Below are 20,476 nucleotides of genomic sequence, written 5' to 3' on the forward strand. Positions count from 1 at the left end.
GGCCCCGCAGGGGGATGGGGGGGGGGGAGCGGGGCTCTCAAAATGGCGGCCGGAGTGGCAGTGACAGAAGGCGGGGGGGGGATGCCGAAACGGCCTTTAAAATTGTCTTCCTCAGCCTCTTCGGAGGAAGGTTTTTGTTTCCAGGTGCTGTGCGAAGTCACGGGAGCGCTGTGGTGCTGGTGGGTGGGTGCTTGGTGCCTCACAGAGGGCATCTGGCAGGTACAAGATGACCCCGTGAAGCTGTGGCGGGGTTCGTCTGTCAGGGCTCAGAGCCCAGGGGAGGGAGAGCCCAGGGCTGGGGAGAGGGGAAGGGGCCCAGGGGACCCTCAGACGGTCACCCAAAGCCAGCACCCCCGGGCCCTGTCCCCTCAGGGCTTGGCTGCTGCCAGGTCTGGAGGCCTCACGGCCCCTCTGGGCAAGCTGTGCCGAGGCCTGACTGCTCTGAACAGCTAAAAAAGCTTTTCCTTGTGTTTGTATTTATTGCAGTTTGTGCCCATGTGGTGCTGAGTGTCAGGAATTGAGGCAGAATGTAATTTCCCTCCTTCACCCTGCTTTTCAGCAGGCTCTGTCTTCTGTGAGGGTCTTTCCTTTTTCCTTTCCTCTTCCCTCTTTCCTTCCCTCTTTCCTTCCCTCTTTCCTTCCCTCTTTCCTTCCCTCTTTCCTTCCCTCTTTCCTTCCCTCTTTCCTTCCCTCTTTCCTTCCCTCTTTCCTTCCCTCTTTCCTTCCCTCTTTCCTTCCCTCTCCTTCCTCCCTCTGGTTCAAGCTCACTTAAAGCTTTCCTGAAGGTAAATTTAGCTCTAAACCCTTCCCTGTTCCCACTTCCATTTCTGTTCAGCACCTTGCCAGGTGGCAAACAATCCAGTTCCTTGCCTGCACATTTTATGGATTTCACTTTCCCTCAGGGAGCTCAGAGCAGGAGTGAGCTCAGCCCCTTCCCAAGCACCTGTAGGGGCACATCTGGATCTGCTGCTTGCTCCATGGACAAGGGCTGAGAAAATTCCCTGAGCCTGAGGAGAGGTGAGTTGAGTGGTGCTGTGGGGTATGGGGGCTGGGCTGGAGACCCTCAGACCTCCTGGGCACCTGGGATTTTGGCAGGACCAAGGTGCACATCCCCATCAAACTCTGGCAAACCCCTTGCCAGCAGTGACTTACACCAGTGACACCAGTGACACCAGTGACATCCCTGCACAGCTGATGGGGGAGTGGGTTAGAAATTCCCTGAGTTCTGAAAGTATGAAGAGAGGAGCAGCTCAGTGCTGAGCATGGGGGGCACATCTCAATGAGACATCTCATTTGAGACATCTCAAATGTTGGCAGGTGTGGTTTGTAGCTTTTTCTTCTTTCTTCCTTCTCTCTTCTTCTCTTCTTCCTTTTCTTCCTTCCTTTTCTTCCTTCCTTTTCTTCCTTCCTTTTCTTCCTCCTTTCTTCCTCCTTTCTTCCTCCTTTCTTCCTCCTTTCTTCCTCCTTTCTTCTCCTCCTTTCTCCTCCTCCTTTCTCCTCCTCCTTTCTCCTCCTCCTTTCTCCTCCTCCTTTCTCCTCCTCCTTTCTCCTCCTCCTTTCTCCTCCTCCTTTCTCCTCCTCCTTTCTCCTCCTCCTTTCCTCCTCCTTCTTCTTTTTTTGTGGTAGCTATGATTGTTGGGATCAGATCAAACAGGTTTTCTTATGTTCTTTTATTTAGATGTCTACACTCTGGTACAGGAACCAAGTCACACTGGTGTTCAGCTGTCTTTTTAATTTAATCAGCTGGGTGTTTGAAATAGTAATTCTAACCAGCAATTTAGAAATAGAAAAATTAGAAATTCTAACCAGAAATTCTAACCAGAAATGCTAACTCCTTAACAAATGAGTTACCCCTCCTTTTGAAAGGTTGTGTGTATTAGCTAAGACCAATCTTGCTTTAAAAAGACCCTTCTGTTGCCATTTATGGTTTTGTTTGGGCAGCTCTAGTTACAAAGTGCCTTGAGGAAATAAAAAGTAGGCTTCCACTTGAATTTGTTTATTGATGAGCTCTTTACACTCTTTGTATTTATTGATGTCATGGGAAATGAAATATGAAGTCCATGGGATTGAAGGATTTGCCAGTGGAGCCTGCAGGATGGCAATTTCAGCAACTTAAAAGCAGAATGAGGACTCCTGGGTTGGTTTTGCTCACTGTCCCTGAACAGTCATCATCACATGGGGCAGTGGTGCCCAAAGGAAAGGAAATTTTTCCAAGTGGAAGAGCCCAGCAGAGCAGTGAGGGAATGACCCACTTTGTAGAGTCAGATGAAGCTCTTTTTACTTCCACTATTTTTGTGCATTTCTATTACAAGCCTCTCCACCCCTTTGCTTTCCTAACTTGTCACTGTCATTCCAAGATTCCCTTGCTTAAAAAAAAACAAAACCAGTTTAAACTCTTCTTCCTCTCATCCTTTCTCCAGCCCTAAGCCAATGATAGTTAAGAAATTCTTGGGAAAACTGTAATCACTATTTTATCTGCAGTTTTTGGATGCTCCAGCAGTAATGAACCCATAAAATGAATGAAGAGAGAGCATCCAAAAGTCTTCCTCAGTGTTATTGCTGTTTTCTGAACAGGGATGATGGAGGTGCCAAAGAGTAGAAGAGCTACTTTTAGGTCTTATGTGGGGGCTGAAATGTAAAGATTCCAGCATCCCTTCTTATTGTCAAATAAAGAACATTTCAAGGGATGTGTAATGATGTGACAGATGATGTTTAGCATAATTTTATCATCATTTTCCTGCAGTTTGCCAATGACTAATCCACTCCTTTGGAAATACTTCCTTTCCTGGATCTCTCAGTTAAATTGGGAGGCACTTCCACCACACTGATGAGATTCCTCTCTGGTTCTGTTAGTTTAAAAAGCTGAAGGAATTGTGTACAATTTCTGCTAAAAGGGGAAAGTCTGAGAGTGTGCAATGTGCAGGGCCAGCTGTACCACAATATAATTTGTGGTAGACCTTCCAGTGACCAGGAACCTTCAGGAAATGTAGGTAGTAGTAGATAAACTAACCCCCCAGTGCTGTTTTTAGCATCTTACCTCCCTAAAATGATTTATTTCCATCAGTGTATCACTTGTTTGTCTGGCAAATTTGTGGAAAAAAAGTTCTGGTTAGTTGCTTTCAATAGATGCAAAAAAAAAAAAAATAGAGTAATTTCCTCACGTTGCCATCCTACTGAGTGCCTTTGGTTTGGTTTATTTTGGGAATGGAATTGCCCACATGAATAAAGGTGGAAAAGTTTCTGTCCTGGTTGCAGTCCTGAGCATCAAAGTCACTGGGTGAATGCTGCTGATTTCTCTGAGACCTCTCAGGCACCACAACACCAAAGGTGTAAATAATCCAACTGCAGCCACGTGTGCTTAAAAAGCCTTGAAAAGTCCTAAGTGACAAGGTAAAGAAATATGCAGAGTCCTCAATCTTGGAAGGCAACTCTACAGTAATGCCATTGTTTTCTGGCTATATTAAAAAAATGATTCTGTATCTTCAATATAAATAAACTTATCTCTTGACATAAGAATGAGATTTTGTACAGTTGGAGCAATCACTCCTGGGAAACACCTCCCCTGGGACCTGTGGAGTCCTCATTGCTGCAGATTTTCAGGATTTGATTGGAAAAGGTGCCAGATAATCCCATCTGGGCTCCCTTTCCCATGAAAGGTGGGACCAGGTGATCTTTGGAGATCTCTTCCAAGATTTCTTCCAAGATCTAAAATCCTAAGATTTTATAATTCTATATAATCAATACACATTCTATAGAGAATATGTCTCTGATCCATAGATGGGTTATATGTGGATATGACAGTAAGGAAAGCTCTCAAAATGGACTCATTATTTGAGTTCATCTAAAAATCTCTTCTGGATTGTTGACTTTTCAGCTGGCTTCAGTGATATCCCAGGCAGCACTAAAGTAGCAAAACTGAAACTGTCAATTTCAGCAGACTCTTACCCAAAATTCAGGGACTTGCTTCCATCAGGAGAGGACACAGAGGGCTGAGTTATTTACTTATTCACTTCTTTGAAAATGTCCTTATTACAACAAACCCCAATTTTTTACTTTCTTTAAGACAAGAAAATCAGAACAGCAGCCCAGCATATTTGCTTGGAGATCCAGAAGTGCCTTTTAAGCTTCTCATCAGGATTACTGTGTTCCTGAGGAGGGCCAGGAAAATGATCAGAGGCTTGGAACATCTCTCTGATAAAGGCTGAGAGAGTTGGGTTGTTCTGCCTCAAGAAGAGAAGGCTCTGGGGAAAACTTTTGGCCTTTCAGTGTGTGAAGAGGGATTATAAGGCAGATGGAGGGAGGCTCCTGCAGTGACAGGACAAGGGGCAGTGGTTTTAAACTGAAAGAGAGTTTATTTAGATTGAATATAAGGAAGGAAATTTTTACAGTGAGGGTGGTGAGATGTAAGAATGGATTGCCCAGAGCAGCTGTGAATGGTCCAGTACTGGAAGTGTCCAAGGCCAGGTTGGATGGAGCTTTGAGCAACCTGATTTTTGAGCAATAAGTAGATGTTCCTACTTGTGGCAGGAGTGTAGGATTTGAGATGATCTTTAAAGGTCCCTTTTGACCCAAACTATTCCTTAGTTCTGTAGTTCTCTGACTGCCCAGAAGATAACTGCTGCTGCTTTCCTTTCATTCTCTAGGTTTTTTTTTTTAGCTTATCAGACACATACCTCCATGGCACACTACTTAGTGAAACTCTTATGTGTATTTATTTATATTCCTTAGTGGTTTCATGTGTTTGTTTCTTTGTTTATTTTGCTTTTGTGACCTCAGTCTGTGTTTTGTTTGGAGGTGACATGGTTTCAGCCACTTGGTTTCTTCAGGGAGCACAGTAGCATCTCACAGCTATTTCCAGGTGTATATTGCAAGTCCAGAGAGGTTTCATCAAATCCACAGTAAGGATGTGTTGTGGAAATAGCAGGAAACAGAGATTTGTCACCTTTCTCCTTTTCCTCATAGCTTTCTGTGAGAGGTGCAAGACGTTTGGGTGTCCCTTGAGCACCTTCAGCACTTGCATTGGTAGCCACTGGATGTCACTAATGGTTCAGGGAAACCCAGAAACCCGGGCAGTTTTTCCAGGAGGTAAAAAACCAAACGACTTAAAGAGCACACGAGGTTTGGAGAAGAATTTCCATGTGAAGTGGGAGCAAATTCTCTCAGTGTGCAGTAAGGTCTGGTTGAGATGTCCCAAGTTGTGTTGAAATTGATGACTTTTTAGGTAGCAAAACAGATTCTTGGTTGCAGGGCTCTGGGGAACAAAGTCCACAAAGGGTTTTTTTGCACAGCCAAGCTGGAAGAAAAACTCTGCCTGGGAAGATGTGTGAGTTGTGGTCTCTGGCTATTGCACAGAAGTGAAAACTTGCACACACAGAGCACCTGGTGACAGCACAACAGAGGAAATGATGTGAGGGTTCAGATGTGCCATTGGTTTATAAACCATTTAAGAGGGGGAAAAAAACACATGTAAGGAAGAAGGCCAGTGGCATCCTGGGGTGTATTAGAAGGGGGTGGTTAGTAAGTCAAGAGAGGTTCTCCTCCCCCTCTCCTCTGCCCTGCTGAGGCCACATCTGGAATATTGTATCCAGTTTTGGGCCCCTCAGTTCCAGAAGGACAGGGAACTGCTGGAGAGAGCCCAGCACAGAGCCTCCAGGATGCTGAAGGGAGTGGAACATCTCCTGGTGAGGAAAAGCTGAGGGAGCTGAGGGGCTCTGCAGCTTGGAGGAGAATGAGGGGGGAGGTCAGGGATGTTTATAAATATGTAAAGGGTGAATGTCAGGAGGATGGAGCCAGGATCTTCTCAGGGGTGACCAATGACAGGACAAGGGGCAATGGGTACAAGCTGGAGCATAGGAGCTTCCACATAAATAAAAGGAAAAACTTTTTCACTGTGAGGGTGACAGAGCCCTGGCCCAGGCTGCCCAGGGAGGTTGTGGAGTCTCCTTTTCTGGAGACATCCAGCACCCACCTGGATGTGTCCTGTGTGACCTGCACGAGGTGACCCTGCTCTACCAGGGGGGTTGGACTCAAAGATCTCCTGATGTCCCTTCCAATCCCCAACTTTCTGTGATTCTGTGATTTCAATAAATGTACTTTAAGATGGCAAAGCATCTTCTGGCCAACATCCCCACATAGGTGGCACTGCCATGCCTTTTGCATGCCAAATCTCCAGAAGACAACATACCAAATGATTCAGTGCTGCATTAAATGAGCAATGACTACAACACCTGCTGCACATGTCTGCAGGACTTCCAGAATTCTGCTCAGGAAATCCTGGACAGGTATTTCTATTTGTGCAGCACATATGCCAGGTACCAGACATACCCCAGCTGCTTCAGATTTGCTGTGGATGTAGAGACCAACTGTGCAGCCACCCTGCAAGGGATCTCTGTCTGCTGCAATCCAGGCAGGGGTTTTGGTGAGGTTCACCAGCGTCAGATGCATTCCCTTTGCCTGGAATGCCACAAATTTCCTGACACACCCAGTCAGTCTGCTTGTGCACTCACTGGCAGCCATCTGCCAGGGGCTGCCTGCTATCCAGAAATGCCAAAAAAAATAGCCAGGCTCTGCTTTTTTCTTCTTCTAGGACATAAACTGCAGGAAGGAAATGAGGGAATGCCAGTCAGAAAATGAACCTCTAAGCAGAAGCATAGAATGTCAGGTTGGGAGGAACCTCGAGCATCATCTGGCCCAAGAGGTAAAGGGACACTAAACAGAGTATAAACCACTGCAGTCTGGGGACTGGCCCACATGTAAAAACAATTTGTTCTTAGAAATTAACACCAAATCAATCAAATTATCATTTCAGTCTTTATTCTTTTGATGGCTCTGTTTTGAATCTTATTATTTTTTGCATTGTCCACTGTTAGTTCCTTCCATTTCTCTTTTCCTCTCTAATTTGTAGCCACCTTAATTTTTGTGTGCTGGCTAAAGCCCAGGCACAAGGGAGAGTGATAGTGGTACATGCAAGCTGTGAGTTTTATGGATTGGGATACAAAAAAAACCCCAAGAAAAGAGGCAGACTGTACGAGGTTCAATGTACTGATCACCTTGGAATAACTCTATAGACTTTGGATGGGCTGTGCCAATAAAACAATTTAATTTCTTGGTATGAACAAAAAGAAATGCAACCTTGGTCAGTGGGAGCTGAATGTACAAGAGACATCTGTGGTTTTAAGGGACTGTCCTGGCCTTTATGGGACTGCATCCTGGTCTAGGACCTTGGAGAGCTGAAACTTTCATCTCAGCTCTGACACAAGTTCCTTCTTGAGCAGAAGCAATGTGGGAACCTTTGCTTGGCTCCATTCCTCCACATTTTAAAAAAATGACTCTGCATGGCTTGAAACTTAGAGAGATATCACAGTGTAAAAAATCCTAATATTTAAGTTAAACTTACCCAAAGGTTGAGAAAAACTGTCTTTTCTGAGAAAAGCTTTATCTGACTGAAATTAATTCTGCCCCTTCCTACCAGGACACTGTCAGCCTGCATTGTTTTCTTCTGAGAAGAATTCTGAATCCTGATCCAGATGGGAAGTAACAATAAACACCATCTGCTGCAGACTGGGTTCCTCTCTTAGCAACCAGGGAGATCAGGCTCCATCTCAGCCTCCTCTTTCCTGTGCTGAAGTCCTCCCTGACACTTGGGCCTGTAGCAGACCAAGTGTTCAGAAACAAAGTGGGAAGGAGAAGTTAAGAAGCTTTTCTCCTGCTGAGATCCTTCCCTGCCAGCCCTGCAGTTCTCTTTTGTATGTCAAAGAGCCTGAGCTCTGCTTCCCAGCCTCCCTTCCTCTGCCTCTCAGCTCTTCCCAGGGGAGTGGGAAGCAGCATCCTGAAATGCTGGCAACCTCTCCCAGCTGCTAGGTGCTGGGAGCCAGCCCAAAAAATAAATAGGATCAGGAAGGGAGGCCCATGTACCAGCTGAGGGGTGATGTCAAGCTGTCCTCTGCTGGCAGAGCTGACAGAGAAGAGGGACAGTGAGGCACTCAGCCTGCCCACCCCCAACAGGACCTGTCCTCTGGACCACAACTGCCCCATGGGTGGTGGTAACTTTCCCAGCCAGGCAACAGCCTTCTCTTCCCCTGCTCCACCCCAGAGCTGCTCAAGGATTTCAGCAGGCCAAGTTTTTTAGGCCAGCTGGTGTCTGAGCTGCTGCTTCTCATTACCTTGGCAAGGCATCTCTCCAGACAAAGCTCCCTCTCCTGTGCTGCAGCAAGGTGATTTCAAAAGAAAATGCTCTGGGTTTTTCCATTAATTTAGGTGGTGCCTGATCAGCACTCTCTGTTGGGGATGTCCATGAGGTCTTGCCCAGGTTCAGGCAGCCCATAATTCAAGTGCTGTGCAGATCACACTTAGGTGCTCTCAGAAGATAGAAATTCAGTCCTCAGAAGTCATTTAAAGCCTTTTTCTGATGCAGCTATATAAGGAAATGTTATCTTTGCCCTGAAATCACCAAAAATACACTTGTAGATAGAGGACTTGAATTTGTCTCCCTGCCAGGGGAAAATTCTCTCTACTCTTCATACAAATATTTGTGAAAAAAACATTTGCACATCTTGACAGCTTCAAGAGCTCCTGACAGAAATAACTGTGTGTGTCATTCCTTTCCCAGTCTTGTCATGCTATGGTTTCCAGTGAACTCACTGGTATCTGAGCTTTGGCATGATTAGTCACCAGGAACCAACCTTTATCATCTGCTCAGAAAATTTTACTAGTTCTGTATTGGAATTGTTAAATGAATAAAAAAAAAAAAAGATATGAGAGTCAGCTAATTGCAATGAGCCATATAGGGTATTCAGTGCTTCTCTACTGAGTGTGTGCACATGTGGGAGTCAGCTGAGGCTCCTGAGAAAATAAGGATTTATCCACAGGGCTACATGTGGATACAGGACACCAGGACACTGCTGGAGACACCATCCCTGGAGGCATTTAAAAGGCATTTGGACCTGGTCCTCAGGGACATGGGTTAGGAGTTAGATGATGGTGTTGGTCACAGGTTGGACTGGATGAGCTTGGAGGTCTCTTCCAACCTGAAAATTCTGGGATTCTGTGTTGGTCCTGCAGGTTATGCCCTGTACACCTGATCTGTGGATGTTCTGAGGAAACATCCCAGCTTCCCAGACATCAAATAGCCTTGCTGGAGCTAGTGAGAAATAATGCCAGCTGCCCAGAAATCACAGGGAAATGGGAGAGATCCTCTCTTTCTGCCCTGGCAGAATTTTTAAATGGGTAGAGACCATATCTGAGCCATATGGTAACCTGAACAACACCCAAGGTACAGGCTGTGAGTCACTGCTGTTGTCTAATGCTGTACAGTTAGAGCTAGGAAAAAACCCAAGGCTTTGATTTGCAATCCTTAGTCTGTCCTTTGGCCAGCTATGTCAGATTCTCACTTAGCCACCAATTAATTTACACATGGCAATAAATGATCACACACAAGCTCATTTTTTATTTTATTCCACCATTTTCTGCTTGTCCTGTGCTGTGTAGACTTAATTAATACTCTTGTCAGGACACTTGTGCAGCCAAGTGCCTTTGTTAAAAAAGATCCTCTGCCCTCAGCTATGGGATAGAAAAATCTGTAATTGCAGATGAAATTTTCAGTAAACCAGTTTCCTGGTGCTTTTGGTTTAGACAGTTTATAACACTTCAAAGGGACCACAGCTATGCTTCAGGCTTCTTATGAATCAGATCCCTGCATGATGGATCACATTTAGCATCTGAAAAGCAAGGCAGGCAAAATCATGAGTCATTTATTAAAAAAGCAGAATGCATCTGTGCTTTACTAGTGGTGTAATTATATCCACTAAGTTAAGAAAGCTCCTTTTATTAAAATGAATTTTTAGCATGCACCCTCCTGAGAGAGAAGGGAAGAAATTAGCAATAGAAATTACCTGGTTGGTCATTAAGTCCATCCCCTCACAGCAGGATGAGCACTGTGCAATAAAGAACACAAATAGCTCAAAGAAGCTTAAATTTCTCATGGACAAGACAGAAGGCAAGATATGATTTCTTTATACAGATTAAAAGGACTTGATGAAGTGGTCAGTGTTTGTTTTATATAAATACATATATAGATATAAAAATACTTGCTTCAAAAAGACAATGCCCATCCTGACCCAGTTTCTGAAAAGCAACAAATGTATCCCCAGAGTGAGGGAGGCATTTCTGGCAGCTGCTGATGGGGCTCCCATGCCTGCTGCTAGCTGGGAAATTTTATTCTGAGTTTCAGAACAGAGCATTTGTTTCCTTGAGTTCCTGTTTCACTTCAGCACAGTGAAAGGGCAGAATAGATGAGAGCCGTTTTCCAGGAGTTGGATGAACCCTTGGAGATGCACCCAGGGAGCCAGGTAGAGACATTTGATGGGAAATTAAGAGAAGTCAGGAGCACTTTTCCTGAGATCAGTGTTTTACACCTCCCTGACAGGTGATTTTGAGAGAGCTCTCTGGGTTCCTCTCTTTAAGAGGCTATTTGAGCTAAAACAGAGAAAGAAAGACAAAGAAGGTGAGAAAGGTGCTGCAAATGTGCCCCAGAGAGCTGTGTGAAGCATTTGAAGGAAAGGATCCAGGGGAAATGAACCTGAAAGAGTGAGAGGATCTCTGAGCCTGCTGAAGAAGATGGATTGAACTCCAGGGAAGGCAAAGCTTCTGTCTGAATCGTGGGAGAGGACAACAAGGAGGCTCCAATACTCTGAATCCCACCTCCAAGTTGTTGCCTTCAAAATTCTGGCTGAGTCACCTGGTGCCCTGCAGGGACTGTTTCCCTTATTCTTCACAGCTTGATTCCACTTGTCCAGGTGCCTCTAGGTCTGTCTCTACTGCCTGCTGAGTTTTGTAGCCACCTGAAGTTCCCTGAGCTGGATTTCACATGGCTCCAGAAAGTGATTCCCAGCTGAGCACGTTGCCAGCCTCAACGAGGTTGTTTGGAAAAGAGAGGGAAGAGCCTGGGAGAATTTTCAAGGTTGAGGTGCATTTGGAGTAGATATAAATAGACTAAAGCTATCATCACACCTGCTTCTCTTCTCTAACAGTCCCTCAGATCACAGGCTCCAAGTGTCACACTCAGCAAGGGCAGGAGAATATAAAAGAAAGAAAGGAGAACTGCTGGCAGTGTAGAAAATACAAGGTTTAGATTTATTTCTGGCTTAGGGGCATTAAACCATGACTGGTTTGCACACATTGTGAGTTCAACCATGAAAGCACTTTGGGGCACCTTGCTGCCAATATACTTGCTGCTGTTTTCTCTCACTGTCTCATAAAGTCTGAGATTTCAGACCTGTTTTACTGCTCTAGCTCTTTTCCCCTTCTGCAACCCTCCTCAAATGTTTTCTCCAGTCCCCTCTGTAAATTACAATTGTTTCCAATTCAGCTTTTGCTGATTTTTCTTTTTTTTTTTTTTTTTTTTTTTTTTTTAAGATAGTAGTTGGTAAAGAAAGTCTCAGATGGCCCCATTCTGTCTCTGATGGTATCTAAACCCATTAAGGATATTCACTGAATCCCTGGAAAATACTCTACAGAAATCTCTCCCTGGCTAATTCTCAGACTGGCTCAGATACCTCGAAGCAAATTAACAACCTGAGATGTTTAAAACAAAATCCAGCTCTTCTTATCCCAAACAGTGATTGCAACATCATTATGGAAACAAAAGACCAAGACTTGGGCTCACACTTAGAAGCAGCTTCAGGCATAAATGTTCCAATGCCTGCTCTGCCCATCTCCCACCCTGCCCACTCCTCCATCCTACCAAGCTGCCCCCCTTCAGCAGCCACTGCTGTGCAGGCTGGAATTCAGGATAAATAAAGATCTTTTTCATAGAATCCTAGAATTGGCTGGGTTGGAAGGGACCTCAGAGCTCATCAAGTCCAACCCTTGATCCACTCCCGCTGCAGTTCCCAGCCCATGGCACTGAGTGCCACATCCAGGCTCTTTTGAAATAGCTCCAGGGATGGAGAATCCACCCCTTCCCTGGGCAGCCCATTCCAATGGCTGATCACCCTCTCCAGAAAGAAATTCTTTCTAATGTCCAACCTAAACCTCCCCTGGCACAACTTGAGACCTCTTGTGCCCTCTTGTCTTGCTGAGAGTTGCCTGGGAGCAGAGCCCAACCCCCCCCTGGCTCCAACCTCCTTTCAGGGAGTTGTAGAGAGTGATGAGGTCTCCCCTGAGCCTCCTCTTCTCCAGCCTCAACACCCCCAGCTCCCTCAGCCCTTCCTCACAGGACTTGTGCTGGATCCCTTCCCAGCCTCCTTGCTCTTCTCTGGACCTGCTCCAGCACCTCAATCTCCTTCCTGAGCTGAGGGGCCCAGAACTGGACACAGGACTCAAGCTGTGGCCTCCCCAGAGCTGAGCACAGGGGCTTCCTTTTTGAAGGAAAAAACACCTTCATGTGCTCTGTGGCAGAAAGAGCAGCAATGCTGGGGCAACAGATGAGTTCTTGTGGGGAAGTGCTGGGTTTTCAGCTCCCTGATCCCTGCAGCAGTGCTCTGTGAAAAGGCTGAGCCAGTGTTAGGACCTTGAGCTGCTCTGGAAAATCCCTGGGAAGCAGCGTACAGGATGGGATAAAGCACTGGAGGGGAGCAGAGGGAATGTGGGAGAGGTGGAAAAGATGAAGACAACCATGGGATGGGCTCTCACCATGTGAGTAGAGGCAAATGTGCTTATTTTAGAACAACTTAGAGCCCTGGATAGATTTCAGTTTTATTTCAAGCCAGTTTTTAGAACACCTCACCAGAGAAGGAGGGTTTTCCTCCCAGTATCTGATCTGACAGGACCAGCTGGAAGCAGACAGAGTGGGAAAGGGAAGGGAGACTTTGAACTGGTCTTCCCTGGCCTGGTTGATGGCAATAATTTAATTTCTTCTTTCAGCTCAGAGGCCCTGCAGAGGGTTTTGTCTCTTCACCATCCCAGTTTGTCTTTATGACCCTAGGGCAGAAATCTGTGCTCCTATTTTTTGCATTGGCCTCTCAGATTTTTTTTAAAAAATATAGTTTATTTTTATTTTTAGGAGAGGGCACAAGAAACTCCAGATAGTCTAAGCACATTTTCACTTTATTATCCTCCCTCATTCAGATTATGGCTTGCAGCTTCTGCACACTGGGGAAGTCTGCATAATAGTTTCAGTTCACTTGTTAACAGTAATTATTTTTTTTCCAGCCTCTCTTTTGATGTAAGCTGAATAGCTTGGTCTCTAAGAGATGTAATTAGTGATTCCTGCAGTTTGTTATGGGATGGGGCAATTGCATCATTAAATTCAAGATAAGCCTTAACTTGGTGTTGGAGGCACTCACATAATGTGTTATGCAACAAGGGAAAAGCTGCCTGATCCTGCCCTTAAGAACTTGGCCTTCTTTCTGCCTCTCCACAACTTTCATTTGGAATTTCATCTCATTCCCAGCTCATTTGGAAGGAATTGTATCCACAGCAGTCAGGTCAATCATTGAAGAGTGTTGTTATTTACTGTTTTCTCTCAGGTTCTTTATTGTCTTCTGGGGAAAATCAGTTGCTGGAGTGGTAGAGTGAAAAACTGATAGACTGAAAAATTGGTAGAATGAAAAATTGATCCCCTAATTGATCCCAGCTTTACCAGTTCCCTGCCTTCCTGTTTTACCCCAGTAAGAAAAGAACTAAAAAAAAAAAATAATATATATATATATATATATAATCCAGCCTTGAAGTTTTATTTAGAAATCTTGAAACTTTCTGCGTAAAAGTTTACTTTAAAATTTATTTTACTTTAACATTTACTTTAAAATTTTCCTTTAAAATTTACTGCTGTTATTATTGTCATTTTTATTTCCCCAACTTCACAGACAAATAGTGTTGATTTTAAGGTAATGATTCTCAAAGTTTATGTGTAATCTCCTTGAAAATGTCCCTGCTTTGGAGCTCTTCTTTTCTCCAGCTCATCCCTGTCACAACCCTGTGCCCAAACACCCTACCCCTGCAGCCAGGATGGATAGGACACTGCCACACAGGAGACAGCAGCAAATTTCAAACAAATTGCAGTCCTGTCTTAGGATCAGAACTTGAGGCACTCAAGAGAAGCACCAACTATGCCAAAATGTAGCACTTTTATTTCTGGCTCCCCTGCCCTGAGAGCAAACCCACAGCTGGGTGAGTATCTCCTGTATTTTTTAGCAGGCAGCAGTTGCTCAAGCCACACAAAGTGCACATATTCCCTCTCTGAGCACCAACATAATTCCATTCTACATCCATAAGAGAGTTTTCCTATACCTGATGCCTTGGTCCCTCTGACATTACCAGAAGGCAGAAAGAAAGATGAATAAAAATGTTGTCTCATTATGTTGCCCTTTCCCATTTCTTTTTTGTGTAGTGTTACCTCCCACCTATATTCTGAGATTCCCAAATGTCTGTCCCCTCCCCAGTTCCTTGCCTCTTTTCCAACAGTTTTCCCTCTCTTTTCTCTCCACCCTCCCATTCCAATTCTTCACTTTAACACTCCTAGAATATTCTAGAATATTGGTTTACCTGTGAGTAATGGACCAGATTTGAAATCCACTTTAAACAAGGGAACTCTCTCCCTTTCAGCCAGAGGCAAAACCAGCAGAACAAGAATTGGAGTCTGGGATATCTGCTGCCTTCTTCCAAAGCATAAATCACACCCTGGAATTTGGCAGCTCTGTCCCATATGTTGTTTTTTAACTCTGCAGAGACACTGGTGGGCATTGTGCAAATTCCCCCATGTCTGGATTGATCAGAGGTCTCTTAATTGTAACCCTCAGACTCCCTCATATACCTGCAGCAATTCCTTATTCCAGCAGCAATTCTTTGAAAATAATATCCACTTCATTTTTGGCTTTTTTGGACAAGCTATGTCTTCCCTAAAACCTGGAATCAGTTTTTTAAAATGTCCTTTTACAATCAATTAATTTGTCCATGCTATTTCTTGGGTCAGGAATTTCATTCCTCTTCCTTGCTGTGACCAACAGGCAAGAGAAAGATGGGGTAGGATGTCTCATTCCTCCCAAACTTCCTGCCACAGGGTGCCAGTTCCACCAAATCAGCTAAGTAAAACCAAAAAATGGGTCACTCAGAGCTGTATTCAGAATGATGGTCTATAAATACACCCTGAGCTGAAATTTCTGTTACTGATAGGAGTGCTGAGAGTTGCCAGATTTTGAATAATTTTCTAACTCTTGCTTTCACATCTTGGTTTGATACTGAGCTTTGGGAAAATTAAAATCTTTGAACTAGGTGGCTAAAAAGCCTTCATCTGTTCCTTTGCCTTAAAAGCCTTCATCTGTTACTTTGCTGATCTGAATTTACATGCCACCTACTTTTTGCATTTCCTTGGATTTTGTTTGATTATTGAGCACTCAGAAAAATCAATTTCCAAGCTTCTGGTACCATTGCTTCCAGAAAATCTTGTGACTTCTGAACATTTTCAGTGGATGGCAGTGAACTGAATGTTGTTTTCCTAAGGAGGTCGTGGATGAAATTTCCAGACTTTGCAGACATTGTGCTTCAGTAGCAAAGAGGAAGATGAATTTTTCCATCTGATATCACATGCCCCAGCATCCAAAGCCTCATTTCATGATCTGTCAGTGCACCCTCTCAAAACACCCTGTACCAGACAGCTCTGGGGAGCAGAGCCAATGCCTTCACACAGACAGTTCCTCTCCTGCACGCCTGATGCTGTGACTAACACTTCCCACCTTATGTCCTGAAATGCAGCATCTTGTTTGGATGATTCTTCCTTTTTTCTTCCCCCATATTAAGTAAACATCTTTTAGCTTATCTCTTAGAATTTTGCCTTGTTCAGAGCAAGCCCATGGCAACAAACCCATATAGCTCCTCTTTCCTTCTGCTGCTGCCTCCTTTTTCCACCTGGCTCACAACCTGGCTTGGTAGCAAAACCATCACTGTACATCCTCTACTTTTCCTCCACAGGAAGTTGTTATTGTTCCTCATGCTAATCTCAGTTGCATCCACCATGTGACTTGTTTATTTAGTGGCCTTCCATTTATTTATAGCTCCTTTGAAATCATCACCAGCTCCTCCTGCATGCAGCAGAGGATTGGATTCTGGTTCCCAAAATTGCCCTGAGCAGGATGGCTCACACAGACTCTTGTGTTAACTCTGCAGCCAGATACCTGGGCAACACAAGATATTGAATGAGGCTTTTCCTTGGCTATGGTTATTTCTTTGGGTGGTTTTGCATTGGAAATGCACTTTCTGCTCTTGCAAACATCACTGCAGTCTGTGAGGTCCCTTTGGAGGCTGAGAATCATAGAATCCTAGAATTGGCTGGGTTGGAAGGGACCTCAGAGCTCATCAAGTCCAACCCTTGATCCACTCCCGCTGCAGTTCCCAGCCCATGGCACTGAGTGCCACATCCAGGCTCTTTTGAAATATCTCCAGGGATGGAGAATCCACCCCTTCCCTGGGCAGCCCATTCCAATGGCTGAGCACCCTCTCAGTAAAGAAATTCTTTCTAATGTCCAACCTAAACCTCCCCTGGCACAACTTGAGACCTCTTGTGCCCTCTTGTCTTGCTGAGAGTTGCCTGGGAAAAGAGCCCAACCCCCCCCTGGCTCCAACCTCCTTTCAGGGAGTTGGAGAGAGTGATGAGGTCTCCCCTGAGCCTCCTCTTCTCCAGCCTCAACACCCCCAGCTCCCTCAGCCCTTCCTCACAGGACTTGTGCTGGATCCCTTCCCAGCCTCCTTGCTCTTCTCTGGACCTGCTCCAGCACCTCAATCTCCTTCCTGAGCTGAGGGGCCCAGAACTGGACACAGGACTCAAGCTGTGGCCTCCCCAGGGCTGAGCACAGGGAAGTGATGGAAGTGCCTGAGCTGGAGGTTGTTTTTGCTGCTCTTCATTCAGTGTTTAGTGGCACTTTTGGCCAAGAGTTTGTCTGGAGCTTTTTCTTAACTTGAGGATGGTGCCCATGTGGAGCATCATGTCTGACACTGGCCAAGGAGATACTTAGAAGAAGAAAATAAGGAAAAGGGGTAATGTAAAATAATCTTTCTTCTATTTCTTGATTGATGAAAAGTGAGACATTGACAGCTGGAGGATTTGGGACTACAACATTTTCTCCATCTCAAAGACTTAACTGGATTAATAACATTAAATAACCCTTGGTGGACATTTGAATTAATGAATATGTCTAACACATTTCTTTACCCATAGTTTTGTGGTTTAAGTACTTATTCTGCAAAAAAGCACTTCTTTTTGTTTTGCTGCCTTCTATTTTCTTTGGATGCTCTTTCATTCTTGCATTACAAGAAGCAGGGAAGATCTGTTATTCTTTTCCAAACCACTAGCATTTCATCAACCTCAGTCATGTTTTCCCTCAGTCACCTCTTTTCCAAGTTAAAAGGCTCTAAGCTATTTTGGTAGCTGTGAACAGACTTGCTTCCTTTGTCCATACATTTTCTAAAAAAAAAAAATAATTAAAAATTAAGAAAGCCAACTCTTTTCTCTGAAAAAATTTGGGCACACAGTGTATATATCTAATTGATGATGATTTCTATCAATGATGATGGTATCTATATGGTGATTCCCATATTCTCCCAATGTCAGTAGCTAATTTAGAGCCCATTCATATGTAAACAAACACATATGTTTGTTTACATTATATGAGGGTTTTCTGCCTGTGATCCCATGGTCTTAACCTTATGTTTCATCATTTTATCTTGCAGCTGTTCAGCACTGTGAAATCAGCACTGTGAAATCTTTTTTTTTTTTTTTGCAGTCATCTGCAGAACTGCTTTTACTAAATCATTTTTTTTTATCATCTCCACAAGTTTGTCACTTATGCATAAACCTCCTTTTCCTGTCACCTGTCACAGCTTCACAAAAATCCCAGCACATAACCTCTGGGATTCTTGGTGGTAATTTCCCTTCCTTACAAAATGGGAATCAATCAGTTCATATCCTCTACTCTGTGTCATCAGCAGCTTTTAATGACAGGAGCTTTTTCCTTTTTCATGTCATGGTAACCATATTCCTTTAAGAGCTTTCTCTGAGAGCTTATTGAAAGCTTAGAAAGGAGCCTTGGAGCAGGGGTGACCTCTGAGAGCTGGGGATTCAAATTACAGCAGCAAAAGCATCTGGGTCAGCTGGAGGGATCAAGAGCTGCTGAAGGTCGTGACAAAACAGCTGGAGAAAATCTTCAGGAGACCTAAAATAAGGTCTGGCTGAGAGGAAACAGGTTGGAGAGACAAAAGGATCATCCCAGATCAGGTCTTGCTCAGCAAGCTAATTCAGATCAAGCCCTGCTATATTGATGAAAAGAATTATATTAAAATCATGTCACAGAACAAGAATTAATGTCTCAAAGGAGAGGCTGTGTGTCTCATTCCTATCTGACTGGCAGCCTAAATCCAGACCAGGGCTGTGTTGCTTCAGACTAACAGCATCTTGGGGCCTCTCTAGTTGCAAACATTTGTCATTCAGGCAGGGAAAGACACAGAATTTCCTCTGGGTGTCTGCTCCATCCCTGGGCCTGTCCTGTTAGTGTGTAGGGATGGCTCTTTCTACTCAAATGCCATGGTAGAAACTGTCCCCTTTGGTGGCAAGAAATTCAGAGGTGGTGGAAGTGGGGAGCTGAGTTTGTCCCACAATAAATTATTATCCCACAATAAATAGTGTTTAGGGGCAAGAACCCAAAGCTGGTTTTCTCACCAGCCTGTAAGTGATGTATGGTGACAAGTGCAGTGAATTATCTCTAACTAAGACTTGGCAGCACAGACAGGAGGATCCCTCACTCTGCTGCAGGGCCCTGCTTTGCTACTGACTGGAGATCCAATAAATCATCCTCAGAATTCAGGGAACAAGTTGCCCTCTGGTCCAAGATGCCCACTTCCCAGATTTGTAACTGAGTTTCCAATGAAAAAAATGTCAATAGTAAGAAAATTCAGCTGAAGGTGCTGTATTTCCAGGCAAAACTTTTATCTGGAGCATCTTTGTACCAAACTTCCCAGTCCTAGTAAAAAGCCTTTCAAAAACCTCCTTGCTTTCTTCTTTTGCCTTTATCTCAACACATTTGCTGGTTGGTTTTCCTGGGAAAATCAGCTCCAAGACACTCAATTCTGGAAATACCCTTGCACTCCCATTCATTGCCCATTCCCTCACACTTTCCCCACAAAAAGAGAAAAATAATAATTTTGTGTTCAGGAGGGTGGGTGTGAGGGAGACAAACTGAGAGAGGGAACCAGGATGTTTGAAATAGTGGCTAACCAAGGGACTACTTCAAGGGGGAAAAATAAACATGAGTTGAAGTGCTTGAAAGACAGGGCAGAGAAAAGCAAGAATTCTGGAAGTGAGAGAGAAAAGAGGGGAAAGGAAAATCAGTGTTCAGGCAGAAGGAAAGAATAAAACTGCAGGGGAAAAATAATTAAAAAAAAACCCTGAAAGCCTAGAAAAGTGGCATTAAAAAAAACCTGCAGGGTTTTCCTGATGAGGAAGCAATTTGGTTTTATGCCCATGTGTTGGGGAATGAAGGGGGCTGGGCTGCCAGTGAGTTTCTGAGAGCTTACAACTTGTCCTCATTTTTCACTGCACTTTTCCTCTCCTTTCAGCTGCAGTTTCATTTCATGAGCACAGCTCTGAGTCTCTTCCTGAAGAACCAGCTGGGCCACCAGCATCCCACTGGGGCCACCAAAAGCAGGAGGGACAGTGGCTGTCCCCAGACAGAGCCTCTTCAGCATCCTCTGCATGTTCCTCAGCCTAAAAACCAAACTCCTCAGGAGCCACCTTCATCTTTGCAACTCCTGAGAGCTTCTCAAGTAGCATCCCTGCCATCCAGGGCTTCAGAAATTAATTATTTGGGGTGGGGGGGTTTGTTCATTCTTGCTGCCTAGGTCTTTAAGGTGGAAATGTACTCTTTTTTTTTTTTTTTTTTCTGTAGCATTTTAAAATTCTGGGGATGGCATAATTTTTCAGTGAAATTTATGGTTGTTTTAAAATGAATTTCAGTTTGACTCCATTTCTACACTTGAGTGCTCTGCTGCTGCTAGAGGTCACTTGGAGGAGAGATCTTCCCAAGGCCATAGGATGCCCTGGAGGAGCAGTTTTGAGATAATTTTTTTGGCATAAGGAATGAAAATAAAATTTCAATCAAAGAAAGGAGAACCTTCTCATATGTGCACAAAACACAACAGCCATTTCCAGAGCTCCCTGAGAGAAGTGGTGAGCTTAATTTTTACCCTGCATGTGCATCTAAAAGCAGGGGACCCTATGACTGGCTTGTTTAGCATCAAAAACCTCCTTAATTCCTCTTAAACTGTAAAACATCAGCAGTGGTGGAAGAACAGTGCAAAAAAGCTTCATTAAAAAAAAAGAACTCTTGGATAAAAGTACAGTGGTTTCTTTGTGCATGAATAGTCCAATTTCTGGGGAGCCTTTTCATTAACAACAGCAATAATAGTAATAGTGATGGCAAAAATGAAGAAATATATTTTGCATTTAGACAAAGGAATAAATTCCCTAGAAATTTGCTTTCAAAAATAATAC

General features: G+C 44.2%; 1 long non-coding RNA gene across 2 annotated transcripts; it reads left to right on the forward strand.

The window, feature by feature from the left end:
- Window positions 1-36: 36 nt before the first annotated feature.
- Window positions 37-19,859, forward strand: LOC139793947 (uncharacterized). 2 transcript variants are annotated; one of them, XR_011724882.1, is made up of 4 exons: window positions 37-219; window positions 903-1,017; window positions 6,587-6,697; window positions 19,543-19,859. It is a non-coding gene; the product is annotated as an uncharacterized lncRNA (long non-coding RNA). The 2 variants fall into 2 exon arrangements; XR_011724883.1 differs by lacking the exon at window positions 19,543-19,859 and adding an exon at window positions 11,413-11,813.
- Window positions 19,860-20,476: the final 617 nt, after the last annotated feature.

Source organism: Heliangelus exortis, chromosome 3 (assembly GCF_036169615.1).
Source record: "Heliangelus exortis chromosome 3, bHelExo1.hap1, whole genome shotgun sequence".
Lineage (NCBI taxonomy): Eukaryota > Metazoa > Chordata > Aves > Apodiformes > Trochilidae > Heliangelus > Heliangelus exortis.